At 39.9% G+C, this 21,816-nt stretch overlaps 1 protein-coding gene across 1 annotated transcript in view; it reads right to left on the reverse strand.

The window, feature by feature from the left end:
• TENM3 (teneurin transmembrane protein 3) overlaps nucleotides 1-21,816 on the reverse strand; it is a 1,300,329-nt gene that overhangs the window by 399,027 nt on the left and 879,486 nt on the right. The gene's annotated exons all lie outside the window — the stretch shown is intronic.

Raw genomic sequence — 21,816 nt, forward strand, 5'->3', positions numbered from 1 at the left:
TGCAAAAATTACATGATAAATTAGACCTGCCCTAGAGAGTTCAGCATTTCAGCAGATCACATGGAGAACTCATTGGTCTTAGTAACACCAGAGATATTTTCTCCTTGTAGATAGCACAGCATTTTTTCCTCTTAAATATTTCCTGAGGTACATTTTAAATTCAATGTGGATTTTTTTATTAAGACTTTCATGTCTTCCCTTTTTCCCTTACTTTTCAATTCAGTTTTGGCTATTGCAAAAGCTCTCCTGTCTGTCTGCTTCTAGCCTTTACTGAACACTTCCAAGCCCTTTCAGAGAACTGCATGATAGGGAGAAGAGACTCACCTGTTCCCCCTTTCAAGCTCCATAGGCACTGACAACCCACTTAATTCTAAATCTAAATGAGATTTAAGATTTCCTTTCCTCACTTCAACACATGAAAATCCAGGCTGTTCCTTTTGTTCCATCAGTATACTCTGGCAGCAGAGACACCAAAAGCCGTATTCTGGGGCACCAAAATGAACATCGGCAGGAACAGACTGTTCCTGCAATTTTGCCACTACTTTCCCACAGATGCAAGCTGTTCAGTGCCCCGCCACTGGGAAAAAGTTGTCCTGTGGCAAAATACTACGTCAAGTATAATCACTATGGTAAAAAAAAAAAAAAAAGAAATAAAAAAAATCTGCCTTAACTTTTTTGAAATTCGGAGGGGTTTGCACATCTGACATATCACTCCCCAGCTGTAGCGCACAGTAACAATTTTAGAGGAAGAAACAGCACAGCACAGTAGCAGAACAGGTATCTATAAAATTACCAGTTTTCTTTGAAAATGCTTATATGCTTATGAAAATGCTTATATGCTCATATATTGCTTCCATGCTGTATGAACAAGTAGAAATATTTTCTTAGTGAAATAATACTCTAAACAGAATAAGGTGGCGATTTACAAGGACTAGCTTTTTCTTTTCAAATCCAATATAGCCCTATATCATACATTTCTGCAATCTAAGGTAAAAAAATATGTTTACACAAAGTATTTTGAAACAGAAAAGTGTAGACTCTGCAGAAGGCACAAGCAACCTGATTTATAAAGAAAACAGCATACAAAATGACCCCTGTATCAAAGTTATAGCAGATGCACACTTGCAAGGTCACTATACCATCGCTGTTCAGACTAGATCAGCTTTTGAAGACATACTACTTCAAGCACACTTGTTACCCTGACACAGACCCCACAGGCATATGTCTACCTTCATACTAGAAAGCTTTACTAAAATCTCCCTATTGCTTAAGGGCGCTGTATCCTAGACTGACAGTCCAATACTTACATACATGCGTAATATCAATTTTAGGTGGCAGATACTCTCATGTTCAGACTTCTGAGTTACTAAAACAATTAACTAGCCAAACACCTCAGTAAGAAATCCTTCTTCTTCACTAAAATCATGGGAGTCGAGCTGCATCATTATGATTCACATGGATGTCAGCAGATACAATCATCTGGTCCTCAAATCTGGCTAAGTTTGAGAAAACATCTAATATAATTGCTTGGCATGTGTACTAGAACTGCATGACTTCTCTTTCAGCCCACTGCATTTGTTAACCCCATGCAAAGTGGGCAAGCTTTTACCTCTGTCCTGAACACACCCACACCTTGTGCAATAGCAGAAAGAAATGCCAACTCTGGCAGCTCATTGTGCAGAGCACAAAGCCCCTCTAGGCACTTCAAAGTCTAAAATGTGAAATAACAACTACAATAGCGAAGCAGGATCAGTAGGTATCACGTGTTTTCCAGAAACAAGTATTACATTAAACAACTGAGCAACGCTAAATGCTAAAAGCTCCACAGTCAGACAGATGCTCTGTACATCACTTCAAAATAAGAAATGCACATGGAAATGAGAAAGCAGCAAAAAAGACACACAAAAAAAAAAAAATGGAGAAAAGAATAAGAACTTAAACTGACACTGAGCCAGAGTAGCCTACAAAAGTTAAGCTGAAATAGCTACAAAATAATGCACCCATCCTTATGGACAAATCAAAACCAATCATCTAAGCCATGTACTACAAATCATTAATGATCAGCTGACAGTTGAAGAAAGAGAAAGGACATTTCTTAGAACTGAAATTCAATTTTCTGACTTTTTCTGGAGGACAACACATTCATTTTGGTGCCTTCTGAACAGTGACCCATGGACCAAAGCAATACTCAAAGCTGCAGTTCATGATTCACTGTTCAACATGGTCAAATGATTCTCTTCCTAAGGACAGTTTAAAAAAAAAGTAAAAGAAAAAAAGAAATCTTCTCTAATCTTTTCCAAGTTGCTCCAAGGACATTGTGTAACTGAAATCAGAGGAAAGATGATGGATGAAACATTTTCTCTGTTAAAGTAAGCTATCCTTAACCTCACAAAGCACAGGAGACTTTGGAGACTAAATGTTCTAAGCACTAAATGAATATGACTTTTTCATCTCAGTCGAGAACTTTTTAAACATACAATGAATGCATCACCTGACCAGGAACTGTCACAAGATGCTTCTGCCCCCATGGGACAATAATTCCTTCCAGTGTGCTGCCTCTTCCATCCCTAGACTTTTCACACAGAAAGGTGGAAGAGGAGTGACAGATGCAGATTACAGACCAGAAGAGGCTGAGCACCGCGCACAATCTTTCCATGCCTCCAGGGGATACCGCTCATCAGGAGCTCAACTGCTTCAGTCCAGCCTCTTCATCCTCTTCCACCCCAGCTCAGCTCAGCCACTACTTGAAACAAGGTTAACTTCAACTACTCCACTGAATAAACTGGTAAGAGAGGGTAAAAACCTACTAGGACTCAACAATACACACGTAGAGTAGAACACTTGCTCAGCTTGGGCTCACAAGGCAAAGGGGAGGAAAATGCCAGAATTATCTTTGTTTTATTAGACAACACAGTTTTATTCTCCTTTTGAATAGGTAACTCAGACTGTCTCATAGGTGGAACGCAGTGCTTTACATCATTTCTTTCAACGCTCACAGAAACATGCTCAAGCTTCACATACTGTCTGTATCTTTACGTTTCTGTTTCTTTTCCTTGATAACTACCTCATGTATGAGACAACATCAAAATTCTCTCAAGCTGCAAATATAAATATAAAAGTAAATGTGTAATCTGGAAGGGGAATCTAAGAAAATAATACTTATAAAGTTAATTATTTCTTAGTACAAGCAGATTCTAAGTCATACAGGGTCTTTTCCAGCCTAAATGATTCTGTGAAAATATTGTTAACTTACATTTTTATACTTTTGAGGAAATGGATGGAGATAAAGTTTAATTTTATACTGATTTTAACTGTGATCTATATAAATCTGTGAAGTCAACTACCTAACAACAGTCTACATTATCAAAACAGACTTTTATGATCCAAATTAAAATATGTTCTCAGTTACTAGATACATATCAAGTATTTAACCTCAGTGAATTCTTGTTCATAGCTTTATAGAATAAGATACAACTAAGTAAAGAGAAACAAATCTACAATCAGAAGTCACACTGTGTACCTTCATGGGAACATTCTTGAGACTACTTAATTTAAGGCCATGTCTGTACTACCACATACATTTTAAAACATTCAGTTTTCACTGACGGCAGCAGCAACAAACTCAGGGTATTAAAATGTGTGAGCTGCTGAGACTGTCACCTAAAACACTAACATGGTTAGTCAGCACCTCATTTCTTCAAATATAGCCAGCAACACTTTACAAGGAAATTTTATCACACTGGAATTAGGAAGTAACTGGTGGATGATTTTCAAACCAAAGGAATTGAGGAACATCCACTTTGTTGGTCATATTTGAGGACAAGCAACTCAAAACTACAGTTTGACACATTACCTTCATTCTATACAGAAATATGTGTGACTGCTTCCAGAAAACTGCAAGACAAATTAACACACTAAGTCAAAATTACAGGCAAGCCAAAAATAAGCCTATAAAGAATATGAACCATCATCCATACAGCCTAATTAAGAGTCAAGTTATATGAAGGCTGTAATCTAAGTTCTTGTGGTCGTACGAGCAAATCATTTTTCATTGCCTCAGTATTCAGGTCTGTAAAAAAAGGTAAACTTCATAGGTTTTACCACACCTAATAAACTCCACTGGTAACTTCTATTCATGAACTACTGAAGAGGGTTTGTAGTGACAGTTGTGTTTCAACCTGTAACGACAGCAGTCATTCTGCTTTTACCAGGGGGAGACAAGCATGCACGCGTTTAAAAGGGCGAGCCCAGGATACCGGTGCATACAAGAATAATCTGCTGAATTACATCAGAAACACTGTGCTGCTGCCAACATGAGAAATAAAGATAATTTTTTAAAATCTACTATATTAAATTTTGGAACTGTTTACCACATCATATTCATTTTATGTTTCTTCCCCTTGCATGTACAAAACCAGCCCTGTGTGATCCATGACAATAATCTCACACAAAGCTCGAACTGGCAACTGGCTTCTCAACAGAGAAAGGCAAAGTCAGATCCAAAAATGGATATGCACATTTAAACTCAGATTTAGGCTAGGAAATGCATAACATCCCTTACACGCAGAAAGTGGGTTTTTGCCTGTCCTTTTTAATATATATGTATTCATGTTGTAGTTACATGCTCACTTTAATCCCATATAATCCCTTTTAAAAGTGCATTCTCAGCCTTAGCAATTTCTTATTCACAGCTTCAGCTACCGATTCCTTCCACTTGCGTGCCAGCACTAGCAACCGTACTGTGGCACCAAAAGACAGTTCTGGAAGATTAAAGGAAGCTGCAAGTTTTCCCCTTCTCAGATACATGCCCTAAGCATCAGGGTACAGAGACACATCCCCCCTTCTTTGCCTTTTCCTGATCCAATGAATCTTTAAGTTCATGGGAAGCAGAACCACCTCAACAGGAAAAATAGAAGCATCAGCATCGTAACCTATACCTAGCTAAGTGATGGTGACCTTCTGCAGGCAAAAACAGGAACTGAACTGTGCCACCTCAAAACAGCAAGGCTGCACAAAGCATAACCGTAAATCCATCACAGGATGCAGAATTGCCTGCTGTCACATCAGCTGGTACTAAAGGGTAGGGTTAAAGTGTGAAAACCCCTGTGAACCCTTATACATCCATGTCTGAAAGGAGAAACAGGTGGGCAGAGGGAAAAGCTACATAAATAGCTGCATCTTCTCTCTTTACAACCCTGAAGCCCAGCTCTAAACAACTAGCAAAGAGTTTGGGGATAGCCACGTTATAAAATACAGTTTTCTTTCAGGTTTGTTTTTCAGGCAAAATAATCAATTCCAGATTTCTCTGTCCTTGAAAACTTGTGAAAGGTACAAACCACCAACACAAGAATTGATACTACACTAATCTGGGTTTTTTAAAGAAGAATACAAAATTATTTTTCTTTTACAATAACTTGATTACAAAAATGCATGGTCTAGAGAAATCAGCCCCCTCTTATGTCCTCTGTAAACAAGCGCCAATTGCTGTGACATCCCTTCTGCTGCTGGTTGAACTCCTGGAGAATGACTACAATTCTGTTAAAGAGCAAAGGAATCTCAGTATCATTGCTTTTCCTTCTACTAAATGGTATATATGGGGGAGGGGGGAAAGCCAAACAAAATATACTAAAACCCACACATGACCCCATTATATGCACGAACACATGTAGTTATTGGGGGAGTAGTGAGGAGAGGGGGAGAGAAAAAGGCAGTCTTGTATTTCAATTTCCTTTTTTTTTTTTTTTACTTGTGGTTTCTCTTGGCTAGCCTTGTCCCAAAAATTTTCTGCTGTGATGCTGAGTCCTAAACAAAGCAATTCACAGAGAGGGAAACATAAGCTGCAAATCCATTTCTAGGAACTCCTTTCCTCCTCTAGGTGTTTCTAATTTAATAAGCCAGGAAAATGTAGGTGGTGTGCTACTCCCTTTTTCAAAATAATGAACTGAGAAGGCAGTTCTATCCTTTTTTTTTTTTATTCTTGCCCTGCTCCTAACATTACGCTGTGGCTGTCTGCTAAACTGGGTCAGTGAGCCAGCTACCAGCCTGGCGAAAAATACACAAACCCCACCTCCCACCAGCCCCACACCCACACACCAAAAAATAATAAAATAATAATAAAAAAATCTGAACGGCTATTTTTCAGCTGTACCACAGCTCTGATTTCAGTATGTGGCCAAGCAATCAGCTGAGCTTATACAAGGGAGTGGGTAAAGGAGTGGAGGGCAGGCTGTAAACAGCGCAGATTGGCTATTTTTTATTTTTAAGGCAAGTACTGGCAGCTTATGAAAGCTTAAAATGTTAATCAAACCAAGGCCTTACTGTTTTTTAAGACAGTTATGAACCACCATAGAGAAGATGAAAGAACTAGCAGTTCCTGTGCTTGTCACACGAACATTGTATAACCCATCTTCTGGAAGCAGAAATTGGTATCTAACAGTTGTTTTCAGCCATCAGGGAGAAATGTAACAGGGCTGAGTAGAACGGCCACGCAAATGGCACAGTAAAGAAGGAAGAGGAAATATTAAGATGAACTTTTCAGAATCCCTAGTACTTTAGCTTTCTAGGATATGAAATTAAACTAACATTACCAGCATTTTCATGGGGGGGGGGGGGTTGGGGGGGTAGGGTGGGGTGGGCGGAAGTCTACAGCCATTGCCTACTGACATTTTTGAAAACACTGATCAGCTAGAAGAGTTCTAACAGTTACCTGCACTTAACCCAATTTCTGCATTTTCTAATTTAAAATTATTTGAACTGCATTTCACAAAAATATTCAAAATAGCAGTGGATACAGTGCTTATCAGTTGATCTGTTTATAATGAAATAATGTAGAAACATTTTTTTTTCCCCTGAAACAATACTAATCTAAGCCAGAGCTTAAAAAAATATCTGTATGAAAGCTTCTCCATATTTGCAGCAACATTTGTTTCTAACGTGTAGCCTGTGTATGTTAATGGAGAAGTCAAGGTCTTATTTAGACCCAGGAACAACCTATAAACTGATGATGAAATAACAGTTTGGAAATATCTACAATGTGATTTCAATTATAAGGTTAAAAAAGTACAACTGGAAATAATTATTTTAGTTCCAGGTAAAGAAAGCCTTAGCATCCACACTATTTTTACAATGTTCTCACAGCTGTTGATGCAGGTTTGGTTGTGGTAGTACGTATGAAATCCAGTCTGTTTAGCTTAGATCAGTAAACTGAGCCTACGCTTTAGGTGTCTCACAAAGCAGCAGTACTGCAGTGAGTGTCCAACTTTCAAAGCAGTGGAGAGAAGGTCACGACATGCCTTAAAGACCTTCACAAAGATAGCCCGTACGGGTGCCTAACCTCAGGCAGACAAAACCTATTGTAGACCGTTTCATTTATTTTTGGCCATTGAGTGGGTATGAAACTGAAGCACTACAGGAAAAGTGCTTCATAAGGCACCTGCCTTCAGGTTTCAGTTAACTGCTTCTGCTCAGTGGACTGCAGACCACACCATTTACAGTTCAGGTACTTAATTGCTGTTCAATTCCATGTTAAGTAAACATTTTAAAGTCCAATTTATAGACTGCAAGTTCTTTTACATCAATGTGATATCTGCTGACGTAGCTTTGGTTTAGGCATTACATGCTACATGTAAGCAGAATCTCTTCACATCCAAAAAGTTGACAGCGACAATTCTTTAAATTTTTATACTTATTTCATTAATGTTAAAAGAAAAATCTTTGTAATTTATTACTCTTGTCCATCCTGTAACAAAGCCCATAGAAAATAGAATTTTATTAAAAAAAACCTCCAGAAAAAAAACCTTTGCAATTATTTAAATTAGTTAATACCATCTTTAATCCCGTCTCATAATAAAAATCTCTGCAAAAAGCTGTTAATCTGGGTTCCACACATGATGTTACCAATAAACAACAGTGCTAGCTATTGTGCACTTAATATAAACCAGTAAACTTAAATTATGTCAGGTTAGTATTGTGTAATAATTAGCATGTGTGCGTACTAAAATTAAGCTAGTAGTTGTTTTTTTCTTTCTTAATATTTGAATTAATTTTACTCAGTTTCTAGTGCAGGGCAACTTACTGCACCTAACAACGACGCTAGAGTTCGAAAACAAGTGCTGAAAAAAAGACTTTATAATACAGTTATTTTTTGTGATTAACAGATTAAGGAAAGACCTAACTTCCAAAAATAAAATACCTCAAGAAATACCTTGAGATATCTAACACATAGGGTCCTCATTGTGCTTGTCCACTCCCACAGAAAGAGGTACTATCTTACACAAGCAGGGTAGATAAAGATTACCCCTACAACAGGTTATAAAAGAGTAACATCAGTTCATTAAAGCTATTAAAACAGGAATATGATTATTTGAATTCTGAGACAATCTAATTGAACTATTCTTGCAACTGTGGTCAACGGAATCAAATATCAGTAATACTGAACTCAGATTTGATGCCCAACTAGTAAATTCAACATCCCCGGGAAGGACTGCAAAATGTGCAGCCAGCAGGCAGGGAACCATAGGCTAATTTAAGTTGGAAAGGACTTCTGAAGGTCATCTTATCCAAAACCCTGCCTAAAGCAGGTCTAATTAAATCAGATCCATGCTAGTAAAAAGTCTTAACCTTTAAATCAGGAAGCTTGAAGCAAAGCACTTATTGGGAATGGTCCCAAGAACATTTCCCTGGTCTCAACTGCAGAACCATGCCCAAGAATTGTTTTGAGGAACATGAATCCGTACAGATAGATCAAAATGCTGTATAGATGCTTTTCAAGTGTTAAGCCATATAAACAACAGTGTCCCAGTACGTGGGAAAGTTACAGCACAGTGTTTAATACAGTAGTATAGGCATAACCTCATCATGCTCCCTTTTGGACAAACATGCTCTTTTGTGTGGCCCAGCAAATAAACAGTCATCAGACTTGCTTATTGGAAATGCTGGGGTGTGGGTTGGAAATTAAATACAAACCTTAAATACATTTCAGATTTCACTGAGGAGCAGAGTGCAGTCAGATTGCTCAGTGCTTTATGGTCTCTCCACAAAAAACCTGAATGGTTCAGGGTCATTTCTAGTCAAGTACTTACCAAAAAAAACACAACGCAAAGGCAGACTTAAGTTATGGGTGGGGTGGATAATCCTCTATCAAGGGAGAAGGGGGGGAGGGGGGTGTTTGAAAAAAAAAAAAAGAAACAACAAACAACAACATTCTAGTTATTCTCAAAGTTTCTTCATCTGAAACATCCTATCCTCTGAAAGCAGTGAGCCTATATTCCACTGACCGCAGGCACAATGCCTGTTCACTACACAATTTCATTAAAGTCCCTTGAACTACCAACTGAATAGATTTCGCGATTTGCAGAATTAGACTCAACAAACTCATCAAAACCACCCAATTTCCTATTTCTGTCCTGATTTCACACTCAAGTGTGAAGCTGAGTTCAAAAAATACTGCATGTCCTAGAGCTCACCTGCTAAACACAGAATTCTTGTAATTTAAGAAGAAAATCTGAGCTACTCAGGGGTTAAAAAAAAAAAAAAGAAGATATAGACTTGTATTTTCTGCTTTTCTTCAAAAAAATCAAGATGATTCTACTAGCATTTTTATTCTCCCTGCATAAATAAAAGCTGATACAATAATGATCACACAGGAAAAAAATGAAAAATAAAACCAGAAACGTTTACATCAAATAAGCAAATACAAAATAGTGTGTCCTAGACTGTCGAATGAATTTGAACGAGTGTCACCATTTTGACTGAATTTGTTATTAAGAATCTTTTATTTTGGACCTCAGGAATTCTACCTCCTGATAATGACCTATTATGAGAAGAGTGGGGAGAGCGGGGGGGGGGGGGGAACACCATTACTCCCATCCCTTTTTTCATGACAATATTTAAAATCCCTAACAGAGTTAATAAAAAAAAAAAAAAACAAAAAAAAACCACAAACACTTACGTAAAAGTAAAGAATTTTCTATTACTAATTCTGCACTGAATAAGTTGACTTATGTAGCTAATATTAAATTTAGAAATTAAATACATGTCCACATTGTATGCAGCCTAGCTGGAATTCACTAGATTAAACATACTAATTAATTTGGTCATGGTGTGTTTTGTATTATAATTCAGCATTTATTTATGAGGCACACATACTCAAGTTTACTGAATTTAATGGCTGCACTGTTCTTAAACATATCATTAGAAGTGCTAACATTTCATATCATTAACCCTGTATCTTTGCACAATTAACATAAAATTATCAAAATAATAAGTGGCTATACATTTTCAAGCCTCTTAACACATTTCTAAATGTAATTGTAACTATTTCATGCTAAGTACGAGTTGATATTCCATTTTCACGCTAAGATATTATTCACTCGAGAGAAAAAATAAACCCCCAGCTTTTCTGATCACTTACTACTTCTAAGTTTCCTGCAGAGCACAGTCATTCATAAATGTATTCCTGGGTTATCAAACATTAGATAGATTCCTACCTCTTATTGACTGCAAGAAATACATGAAAGATGAAAACAGGCCACAAACATGAATATTTCATTACAAGGTGGGTCTTTTTTCATGGTCTAATAATACACAAATGACTGAAAAACTTTCTGAAAGGTAGCATGCGTATCTACCTTCCAGTGTACTGGCCTCTGCTGAAATCACACACTTCTGCAATTATCAGACAAACCAGGGAGGGAAGGGAGCGGAGGGGGAGCAATCCTCCTATAATTTTGTACTGTAGTGCTCACTTACCAAGTCAAACTGTACTGAATGGTCAATGCACACACACATATCTATATATATATATATATATTTTTTAAATCTGCCATGAACTTTTTCATTCCTCTGCCAGCAATTTATATCAAAATTAAACTATTACTTTTGAATATTAGACAATTAAAAATGGTGTGTGTATTACCATTGCAAGCAGCAAAGCAAGCGACGAAAAAGAATCCCTCCTACTGTCTATACAATCTCACTTATACAGTCATCTCTTAAATCAGGCATCAAACAAAAGTAAGAAACCACAATGCTAAAGGGCTCTCTGTTGCCTGAAGTGTTAATTTTCTAGCTAGTTATGGATGATGGGAAATCAAATTTAAAGACTTTAATGCCTACCAGTCTGACTTACCAAAATCCAAGCTAGGACTCCCCAGCAGTCCTGACTATGTTTTTATTTGTTTGGTCTAAGCTCAGATAATCAGTTTTGGAGACCCAATATTTCCCAAGTTCCTACATTACCTTAAAAATGTAACTTCTATGCCTTCCAAAATGGGAACAACTGTGAACTAAGGGCAGTTTAGCAACTGCTGCCTGAATGTTAAGACTTCCAATGACTTTCCCTTTGCTGCTAAACCAATGCATAAACACTCACAACTTGTAATCAAAATTTCAACCAGCTGATTTGTTGGAATATCAATCTTTCCTCATTTCCAGTTGCATAGGCTTGGACAATGCCACTCAACCTTTTGACATCAAAATCAAGAATATCTTTCAAGGGGAGCAGGGAGATATCAAGTACTTAATACATACAGTAGAATGAATAAAGAATGTCTTTCTAAGAAAAATTGGTTTGCTAACATGAATTATTTTCTGCTTTGCTAAGTTCACTAACAATGTTTTTGTTTGGGTTTTTTTTTGTTTGTTTTTAATAGAAAAATAACATATGAGCCATGGTGCTTTTCAGGGACACCAAAGCCTGTTCAAATTAGCAATGTATTTTATAACAGGGAAGACAAACTGTTCACAAAAAAGAGATTAAGTGAAATCTATACTGAAAGTGTTTCCTGAGCATAAGTCCTACACTTCACCATCTGCAAGTTAAATGACAGTATCTTCACTGAGGTGAATGGAACTACGCTGGTTTGTGTTAACTGGGCATGTTCTAGCTCCACAAGCAATCACGCTCTGTCATAAAAACAAAACTAATCCACCTATCCAAGCTTTCTGAAAGTACAGACCCTGAAAGGTGAGAGGAAAGATGAAAAGATGAGAGAAAAAAAATATCAGCAGTAAAATTTGGCTTCAGATTTTGTCAGAGTACTGTGACACTACTTTTACAAAGCTGCTCAACACTCATTAGTTGCATAAGCATCACATCACTAGGAAAAGAGATTTTTAAATAAAAAAAACAATTTGCTGCGGCATGTAACATTTGTTATTTTTGTGTTAAAGGATATATTATTGCTCCTGCCATTAGTTTACAAGCTTCTTGAGACAAGTGGTGGTCAGTTTATTTATGTAGCGCTCTTAAGCATAAAGTTTCTGTACGATTTCTTTAAAAAGGTCAGACAAATGTTCAAGGAATTATAATGAGAATGGATGAGGCCTTTGAAGGACATGCAGTCTTTCATTTGCTAATCTAAAGTAACACTTATTAGCAATGATGATTTCTTCAACCACTGTACAGTCACCCACTCCATGACCCAAAGTGTATCAAGGACTTCTATGATTTAGGAAAATGTTGTGTTATAATAAATTATGTGCTGATTAGTTACTATTCCCCTCTAAAAATATTCTACCATGCAGCTTTCTATTACAATTCCTGCCAAGAAAAAACTGTAAATCTGTAGTTCACCAATTTTACCACTGAAAGTTTTAAGACACTAAAAATTGTCAAGGCTCAAAGAAGTAAATAAGACACAAGTTACTTTGTATGTTGGTTTATCTGCTGTAAAAAATACTACTAGAAATTCAGCATAATGCTGGAAAGTAATACCAAAAGCGCTATTGATTCCAATACAACATGTTCCAAATTCAACACCAACAGAGCTTTTATGATAACATTTGTTGCTTTTCTAAACATTTTCTCATGCTGTCACGGGAAAAAATCATGTTGCAATACCTTAATATTTTTTGTAAACTGCTATTTTACACTTCAGTAATTCAAATACAAAAATGCAGAGTAAAGGAACACAGATATTTCAACTGACAGCATGGAAAGATATGCTCCTTCCTTTTAAAATAAATTCCTTGAAAGAGTTAACGAAGTTGGTAAACCTGTTCTGCACTAAAAAAATCTGCAATCATTCCAGTGTTTTGCCAGGGGAAAGGAAAGAAACAAAAATAAGAAATAATAAAAAATTAATAAAAAATAAATATAAACACAGAGACTCTTATTACATAATTATAATCCATAGCTAACATATGTTAAGATTCTCATCTTAAATATTTAGAAGTGTCTTAAAAAACAAAAGCCAGGAAAGTTAACGGCAATAATTTAACATTATCTTTTCTCATGCTGAAAATTAGTTTTGTTTCCTTTTATACATGCAGACTGCATTTGCATTCATGAAAGCCTAAAGTAAAACCGAAGTTGCTACATTATAGTAATATACATTTAATACATGAAAAAAAAAAAAATTGAATACAAAGAGATAGTAGAGCCTCCCAGTTCAGTAGTACATTGCAATCCAGATAATTTGCTGATTTCAGTGGATTTGCAAGGTACGTTAATCAGTACCAACTTTAGTACAGCACTTCCCAATTTCTAATTTACTGTTTTGCTTTCTGTATTTCTAGGCAGTAATGTTTACAATGAACTTTTCTGGAGACACAAACACACACATCATGTATCAACAACCTCAATCTGTTACACAGACACAAGTTGCAAAATTTAAAATAATTAGGTCAGCTAGGCTTGAACCTGTACGCTGGATTGCAGTCTAAATTAGAAAAGCATACCCTCCCCTTTGCAAGGTCCACAGCATATATCAGCACAAAACAGTTCCACATTTAAACTACTTTTCTAATGTGTCACCCAAGCAACACCTTTGCCTAAAAAGTACTTTACAACAAAAGTACATACACTGTAGGATCAAAGTATGTACCATACAAACAGACCTCCATCTAAGAAGGTAATCAGAGATATAGCTTATCTTGGATTCTTTATTTTATTATATGTTTAAAAGAATTCCTTTTGTATTAATTCAGAAGCAGCTATTTTGGTGACAGTATTAAAACTAACCTGTACTGACAACATTTCTTCCACAGCACAAGACTGAGCTAAAGTGGTGTGAAGCACTTACAGCTTGGTATTTCTAAGCATTTTGTAGTTTTATTAGCTTCTGATCCGCATAAGACCAGAAATATTTTTATGGAATACTTCAGCTGCAGCATTCTGTATACTGTTTACATACACACTTAAACTAAAAGACTGATTTAATTAGTTCAATATGCAAACTTAAAAAAGCTACCAAATGCAATTAGCATGTCTTGCAAGAAATACATAAATAACTACAATTTAGATTGAAATCACTCTCCTGATAGTAGACACACACACATGAATATTCTTAGAACTGTGTGTAATATTTTCAGAGGTTTCTTTTATGTTTGTTTGTTTTGGGTTTTTTATTTATGTTTGTCCTTTTTTATTTATTTTTATGAAGAAATCATTTTTTCATAAACTAAAATATATTTATGCATCACACTCAGCAGTTGCATGTGACCATATACTGTTGGTTAAGCATGAAACAGTGGAGAAGCTGAGACCAGAGGTGCACAGAGGGAATGTGCAAATATTACAGTAGATATTGGAACAAGCATTGTCTTTGCTACTTTTAAGAGAGGAAAAAAAGACCAATTTAAAAAAGAATCAGCACATCTTTCATTATCTACACAGACAATAGGCACTAGATATACATCCTGTCATCTGAAACCAGCCTCATGAGTTTTGGTTTGAAACACTAAAGCTATTCTTCACAATGAACTAGCAGACATGCATTGATACAGTATGTAGGGATGCACAAAGACGTTATGTGTGCACTGTACCTATCACTGCAGACTGTGCATAAAGACCAATACCATAGCTTAAGGAGCACCATTCAATATAGGTGAAAGGGTTTGTTTTTTGGTTTGGACTTGGGGTTTTACTTTTTTGTTTGGGGATTCTCCCCCCCCCGAAAAGCACACCACCATTTTTTTCTAACTATTCTGTCAAGCTTCAGTCATGCCAGAGAAAGGGCACATGAGTCGCCTAACCCCATACTCATATTCTTGGAATCCATAACACTTGTTTTGAAACGAATCACCTCTGGAGATGGAGAAGGCTTGCTATCAATCACTAAAAAGTTAACTCCACATAATAAGGCAGGTTTGGATGCAGACTGATACATTGTGAAATGCTGTATCTAAAATTGATTAGAACAGCACTCAAAATGAATGCAGCCCTCCAAACCACTTCTTCGCTCAGAAACATTAATCTCAATTATAAGGAGAGCTTCATAATGGTAATGCTTGGTATGAAAAAAGTATGAAATAAATCAGGTTTTATAAGACATAGTAATTAATCAGTTTTAGAACTAAGGAAAGGTTGTTAAAGTGGCACATTTTTACAGCAGTAGTCTTTAAAGCCTCTGTAACCTCCAAATGTTTAGGGTTTTGGTTTTAATTGCATAGCTGACAGTGTGGGTATCTACCCTAGCATTAGGTTTCTGATATATTTTACCGCAAGATAAAACTCTTCACAATTACACTACTATAAAGTTAAAGCATTTATCTTAAGATCACAAGATACACTTCAGCCTATGAAGAAGAATCGTGCGCAAGCATCCTTAAAGAACTTATTTAACCAGTTAGCCTGGGAAGAAAAAATCATTTTGTCAGACCAAAGGCTTTATTATAACACACTAAAATTACTTCTGATAATTTTTTGTGCAATGCACAAACTCACAGGAGCTAAAGTCACATTACCATGCTGAACCAATAAGCTGAGAAAGTTTACACGTATTTATTTAATAAAACAGATTACGTAGTAAAGCTATTCTTAAAGACCATAATATTATATACGCGTTAATCTGATTAACCTTCTCTGACATGGAGTACCACAGTTCAAATCTGCCTCTGAATTTTACACAAACGCAACATACCTGTATAAGATTCTGAAAAGATATTTTATGCTTTCTCTACGAGAATTTTATATTTTCTTTTCTACACTGCCAGAGAGCTGAGTTTCCTGTACCAGAAATGCACCACTCAGTACAGTAAATGCAGTATCACTATAAAATGAAAGCATTTCTGACCTGAAGTCTTGGCGTAAGTCTTTGGTGTTTTCTTTAAAGTCTATGTAGCAAAATGCCCCTTCACAAACAGCACCTGTTCCTCAAAGCCACTGAGCACTCTCGGTTTTTACTGGGCCTAATCCAGAACTGATGCAAGTCTGTGTGAGTTTTTGCATCTGTCTACATGGGCATCAGTCTGAGTAAGGCTCCCTGCCTTTAACTGGGGTAAAGGTACCCGATATCTAACTGAGCTGAGCCTATATTCTGTTAATTGCTGGGACTCAGAGATGACAAAAACATACTTTCAGGTTGATTATTATTCCATTTTCTGATATTTTATGAGGTTCATATTGAATAGCTGCTTGTTAAAAGCAGCTATTGTGGACTGAATTTAACTTCAACTCTAGTTTCTATTACCAAAACCTTTTTTCCCCTTTTCCATTTGAACAGATAATAATTACTCCTGGCTCAAAGAGATTTCACTGAAGTACCAGTCTTAACTTGCTAACTGGATTATGAATGCTATTCTGGACCTTTTTTCCCCCTCCAGTAAATATTAAACAAAAGAATCTTCTTGGCATGGTCAAGTATTTCTGCTACCAAACAATAACCTTAATCTCAGTGTTTACTTATGTAAACTCATTTTACTTTTTAACTTGATGTATGCATCTAATACTTCAGAACTGCTGGCTTTTTCTCCTCCCCTAATTTACCATACCATTGAAAATAACCCAGCAAGCTCATAATGGCAAAGCTAGGAATTGTAAAATAATATTATTTCTCTCAACCTACTGTATTTTCCCCAAACTGAAATGATACCTTTTTCGTATATATTCATACCCATATAGGACCCATTCTTCCTAACTATTTTTCCATTACATCAAAGTACACTTTATGAAAATCTTCCCTTACGTACAATATTAAACCAATATTGCTGGTCCTAGATGTGAATGCATTAATAATTCTGAATAGTACTTGGCTTATTTTAGAAGGGAAGAGAAACAGTATTTTTCAGCAGAGAGTGTCTTTAAGTGTATTACAGTTAACTCTTCTGTAAGACCATGGATGAGCAATGTTTATACTCTAATATGCTCTTTATTACACTGAATTTTAGGACGTAAGCATCCACTGAATATTACTGTAACTCTTCAACAGAATGATGCAAAATACTTTGCCTGAAGAAACATATATAAAATGAAGCAGGTAACAGCCAAATAAAACTAAGCAAGCACCCACCCAACTAAGAAGGCTTAATGCGAAGGACATGTGATATTTAGAAAGTACAAATATAAAACTGGTAAAAAGTTTTCGTACTTAAAAAGTATTTTAAATCTAAAAATTTAGTGAATCTAGAACTGCGCAGTATCTTACAGAAATAGCTGCTATTAAAACTTTTAACAGAGCTGTCTTTTGTATTTTACCTTGTTACGTTACTTTAACCAACTTTGCTACATAAAACTTCCAAGCCCAAGGAGCAACGGACCTGCTTCCTACACCACATGAAGGAAAGATCCACCAGACACCAGAGCAGCGGGTACCTTCACGAGGGAGAGCACTCCTTCCTCCCCGGGACCGCAGTAGCACACGGCACCGTCTGGTTACCCCTGGCACCCGGTGCCCGGTAACGCGGCTCCATCACCGCCTACCGAATAAAGCGCTGCGGGCGCCGCTCTCCCTCAGAACGCGCGGCAGCGTGCCCAGGGCGGGCGCGGGACCCCCGGCACCGCCCGCCGCAGCACGCGAGCCCGGGGCGCCGCCGGCCAAGTTCGGAACCCACCGCAAACTTCCCAGCGCCAACTCCCGCGCCGCGGCGCGCCAGGCACAGCTGCGGCGGCCGCCGACCCGAGCGGGCGGCTGCGCGCACCCGCCGTGAGGGGGAGGACGGGAAACACGCGTGGCGCCTAAGGGCGAACGGCCCCGCTCCCACCGACACCCCCCTGGCTTCGCCCAGGCCGCGCAGCGCAGAGCAGCTGCTGACAGACGCAGATCTGCACGTTCGCACCCCCCTCAACTGTCCGCTACACACCGCGGAGTTCCCAGACCAAGTTGCGTACTCGCACCCCTTCTGACTCCCCCCCGCGCGCTCAGCCCTACCTGGCGCTGCGCTTCGGCAGCAGCCGCGTGACCGGGGGCGCCCCGTGGCTCCCGCCTGGCGAAGGTCCCGCCGACAACGGTACCAGCACGAAGCGGGGAGGTGGAGGAAACGTCAGGCCGCGGAAACCCTCCGCCGTCCTCCGCGCACCAGCCCCAGTCCGCTCTCTCGGTCGCACGCCCTCGGCCGGGGAAAAAGGCAGCGTCCCCGGCCCCTCGCAACCGGCCGGCCGTCTCCGCAGCCGCCCTGCGAGCCTCGCCGCCTCCGCGCCCCGGCAGCAGCGCGGGGGACGGTGGCGCACACCGGCACTTTGTCAGGCCAGGCGGGCGGGAGCGGAGGGCGGGCGGGAGCCGGAGGAGGGGCGGGGGGAGGGCCACGAGTTGCTGCCCGCGCCCCCCGCCGCGGGGGCTTGCGCGCCCCGCGGAGTTCACTTTCCCCGCCCCCTTCCCCGCCGGGGCAGGCAGGGAGTTTGGCCGCGGTTGCGGGAGGGGGGCGGAGGTACGCGCACAGCAACGTGCTGGGCGGGGAGGAGCGCGGGGAGGAGCCGCCGCCTGCACCTACTTGCGCCGTAGCGCGGATCGGGGGGGCCGGTCGAGAGCTCTGTCGCTCCCCCAGGCCGGGACCCGCAGGACTGCGGCGTCTTTTCCTCCGGCCAACCCGCCTCCCCCGCTGGCGGCTCGCGTGGACTGCTGTGGCGCGGGTCCCACGCTGTGCGCAATCAGCGCATCCGCGACGCCGGCGGTGATTTAGGGGTCATCCGCGAGCAGCACTTCAGGCTGATGAATGGCTCTTCGCGGCTTTCTGCCCTGATGAAGGTGTCTGCGTGCTCCTGATTGCAAACACTAATGAACTTATACGGCTTCATTACGCCTTCCCTCCTCCCGGTGGAGGCAGGAAGCTTCCTTCCGCCGTATTTTGTTTTCCGCGGGGACCTATTTATTTATTTATTTATTTATTTATGACGGGAGGGGAAGAATTTGGGGAATTAACCCGCTGCTCCCTGCAGCGCAGCGCCGCGGCCAGCCCGCCAAGAGCGGCACCTCTCCCGCTCCCGGCAGCCTGGGCACCGCTGCGCAGGCAGCGGCCCGGCAGGCCGGTGGGGAAACCAGGGGTCCCCGGCCCGGCAGCCCGCCCCTCAACTGACACCCGCCGCCCCTCGCCCAGTCTGTCCCTGCACCCCGGCAACCTTCGGAGCCAGGCGGGAACAGGCGCTGAGTGACCTGATTCCAGCTCAAATATCTGCTTTTAACGCTGTTCCTCTCTCCCGTACAAAGGCGCTTCAGCTTGTTTTTCTCAATAACGCCTCAGCATCCTCTCCACTCAAAGCAGTAGCTGTAACTTTTCGCACGCTGAGATGTTCCCTACCTCTCGGTCTAGGACCGCCGTCTTCTTTTATTTCTTTATCCTTTCCTTTGAAACTCAAAGGCGTTTCACACACGAGATGCGCAACCCTAGGGGACGTTCGATGGCTGAGCAGCTTCCAGCGTTAGCTGGCTACCCGCTGCAGTACTTTGATTTTCCAAACTTTATCTGCCGCATCTCCGACTCTGTAATAAAAGATGCACCACCATGCTATCTTAAACGCTCCTGAGGAAAATCCCCATGTTCCTCTGACCCGAAATGACTGGAAATGCCTCCTAAACATAGAAACGTTACTGCAGGTGCACTCGGACTCAAGTGCTTTACCTCCGTGTTTCCCACTACACTTGCCCTTCGCTAGGCTGGCCCTGAGGCAGGGCTCCTGGGCGTTTAAACGGGTGCAGCCGTACTGGGATCAGCATTTCAGAATTACAGCAGGTACTGCTTGTGTACACACACAGACCGGCAGCATCACAAAGCACCGTTATGCAGCAAGTGTAATAAAACCCCACAAATGTTTCAAACATTTTTAAGTAGTCAGTCAATGTGTAATTAACAATATTCAGCATACAGAAAACAAAACAGGTATTTTATAACGGAAGTAACTTGTCTTCATCCCCAGGAAAGATGTAATATTACTAAAGAACTACCTTGGAATGCAGCTTTGGCAAAGTTCTTTGAAAGATACCAAAACGGAACCAATGGGATTGAAACGAACTATCTGCACTGACTTTGGGGGTGACTCTGAAGTGGGGGGATTTCGTTTGGAAAGGCAGGAGTCACGGAGACCTGTTCAGACAGGGATCTGTGCAAGTAAATGCCCTGATGATATAGGCTGGAATCGTCATGACCTCCTATTTCAAATAAAATATCCTACAAAGGCTTTAGTCCTTATGAGAAAGTACTCGAAGCATGCAAATGGGAATTGCACAAAATTCTTTATTTAAAAACACATAGCTGGGCACACGGGAATAACCTCATCCCTGAACTTTCCGCCAAGAGCTGCAACTGTTGTTCCATAGTATGCAGAATAGCATTTCTGCTAAACTAAAAGCAAATCTTACAGAGTCAGGGCTTTACATATGGGGGGTTTGGTTTTTTGTTGTTGTTCTTGTTCTTGTGGTGGTTTTTGGTGTTTTGGGGTTCTTTTGGTGGGGTTTTTGTTTGGTTTTGGGGTGAGGGTATTTTTGTGGTTTTGTTTGTTGTTTTTTTCTTGTTTGTTTTTATTTTTTTTTTGCTTACAATTGTCCAACACAAAATTAAGAATTGTATTTGCAAATGCAAACCTATAAAGCAAAACGTATTTTTTGCACCAGTAATTCAGCCATTCACATTATCTAATCTAAATCCATTAATCTAATGCTAACTTGAACGTTTTACTGCTTCCAAATGTAGGGAGTCAAGATGCTCCCCCATTATAAATGGGAAAAAAACATATAATACCTTCCTTGTGCAAAACCCACCTGATAAACAACAAACATTAACTGCTTATTAATACACATTTGAAGTGCAGAGGAACTTATTTTGAGCTCTTAACTTGAACATATCTGAAGCAGCATTACTGGGCTTACCAAAGTTTAATTGAATTTCAGCCTTCAGAGTTCAAATTCATTTGAGAAGTGTGCAGTCACATTTGTGTTAGAGCTCTGTAAGGAAGTCCCTTCCTGATGTCAACTCTTAAATGTTATTAAACCGTCTGAAATCACAGCCCAGCCCTTCCTTACTCTTTGGAATTGCCAATAAACTTCCTATTTTAGAAGAGAAAGAACAAAAGGATATGCATTCCTTATCGACTTAGAGAGACTTTCTTTTTAAATGTGGCTATCAGTAAATCTTTTTGGACGCTAGGTGTTAGTGGAAGAAGAGAGCAGGACATCCTCTGACCCAAAACGTGCCGGCTCCTGCACTAATCTCTGCCAGTAACACCAAAAGACGAGACAAATTCAAGACATCGTCACTTTCTCTCCAAACTTCTTAAACTGCTCTCAATGTGTTCGGCCGTGCTTGAAAGGGAGATGGGGCTTCGTCAGGCTCAGCAGCACTCTCTGCTCCTGGGGCTCCAGCTCTTAAGGATACAGGAGCGTTTGAAAAGAATTTCTGCGTTGCCAGATGTCCTCGATCTACAGCTCATGAAGGAACAAATTGTTTCTAACCACCCATCTTTCTGCGGGGTAAGAGGCAAGGTGCAGTCACTGCAGCTAGGCACGGGTTTCCTCTACGTGACGGAAAAGAACTAGCAACCTTACCCTGCGTCTGGATGCTTCATCATCACAATCCTAACTGGAAAATAAATAAATAAATAAATAAATAAACGCACGCTCCTATCTGCTCTCCCATCACTCTTGCTGGCCGACCCTAACATGGCAACAA

The sequence above is a fragment of the Neopsephotus bourkii genome, unplaced genomic scaffold (genome assembly GCF_033783945.1).
Source record: "Neopsephotus bourkii isolate Nb327-2 ecotype Australia unplaced genomic scaffold, CSIRO-AGI_Nbou_v1 NB_168, whole genome shotgun sequence".
Lineage (NCBI taxonomy): Eukaryota > Metazoa > Chordata > Aves > Psittaciformes > Psittacidae > Neopsephotus > Neopsephotus bourkii.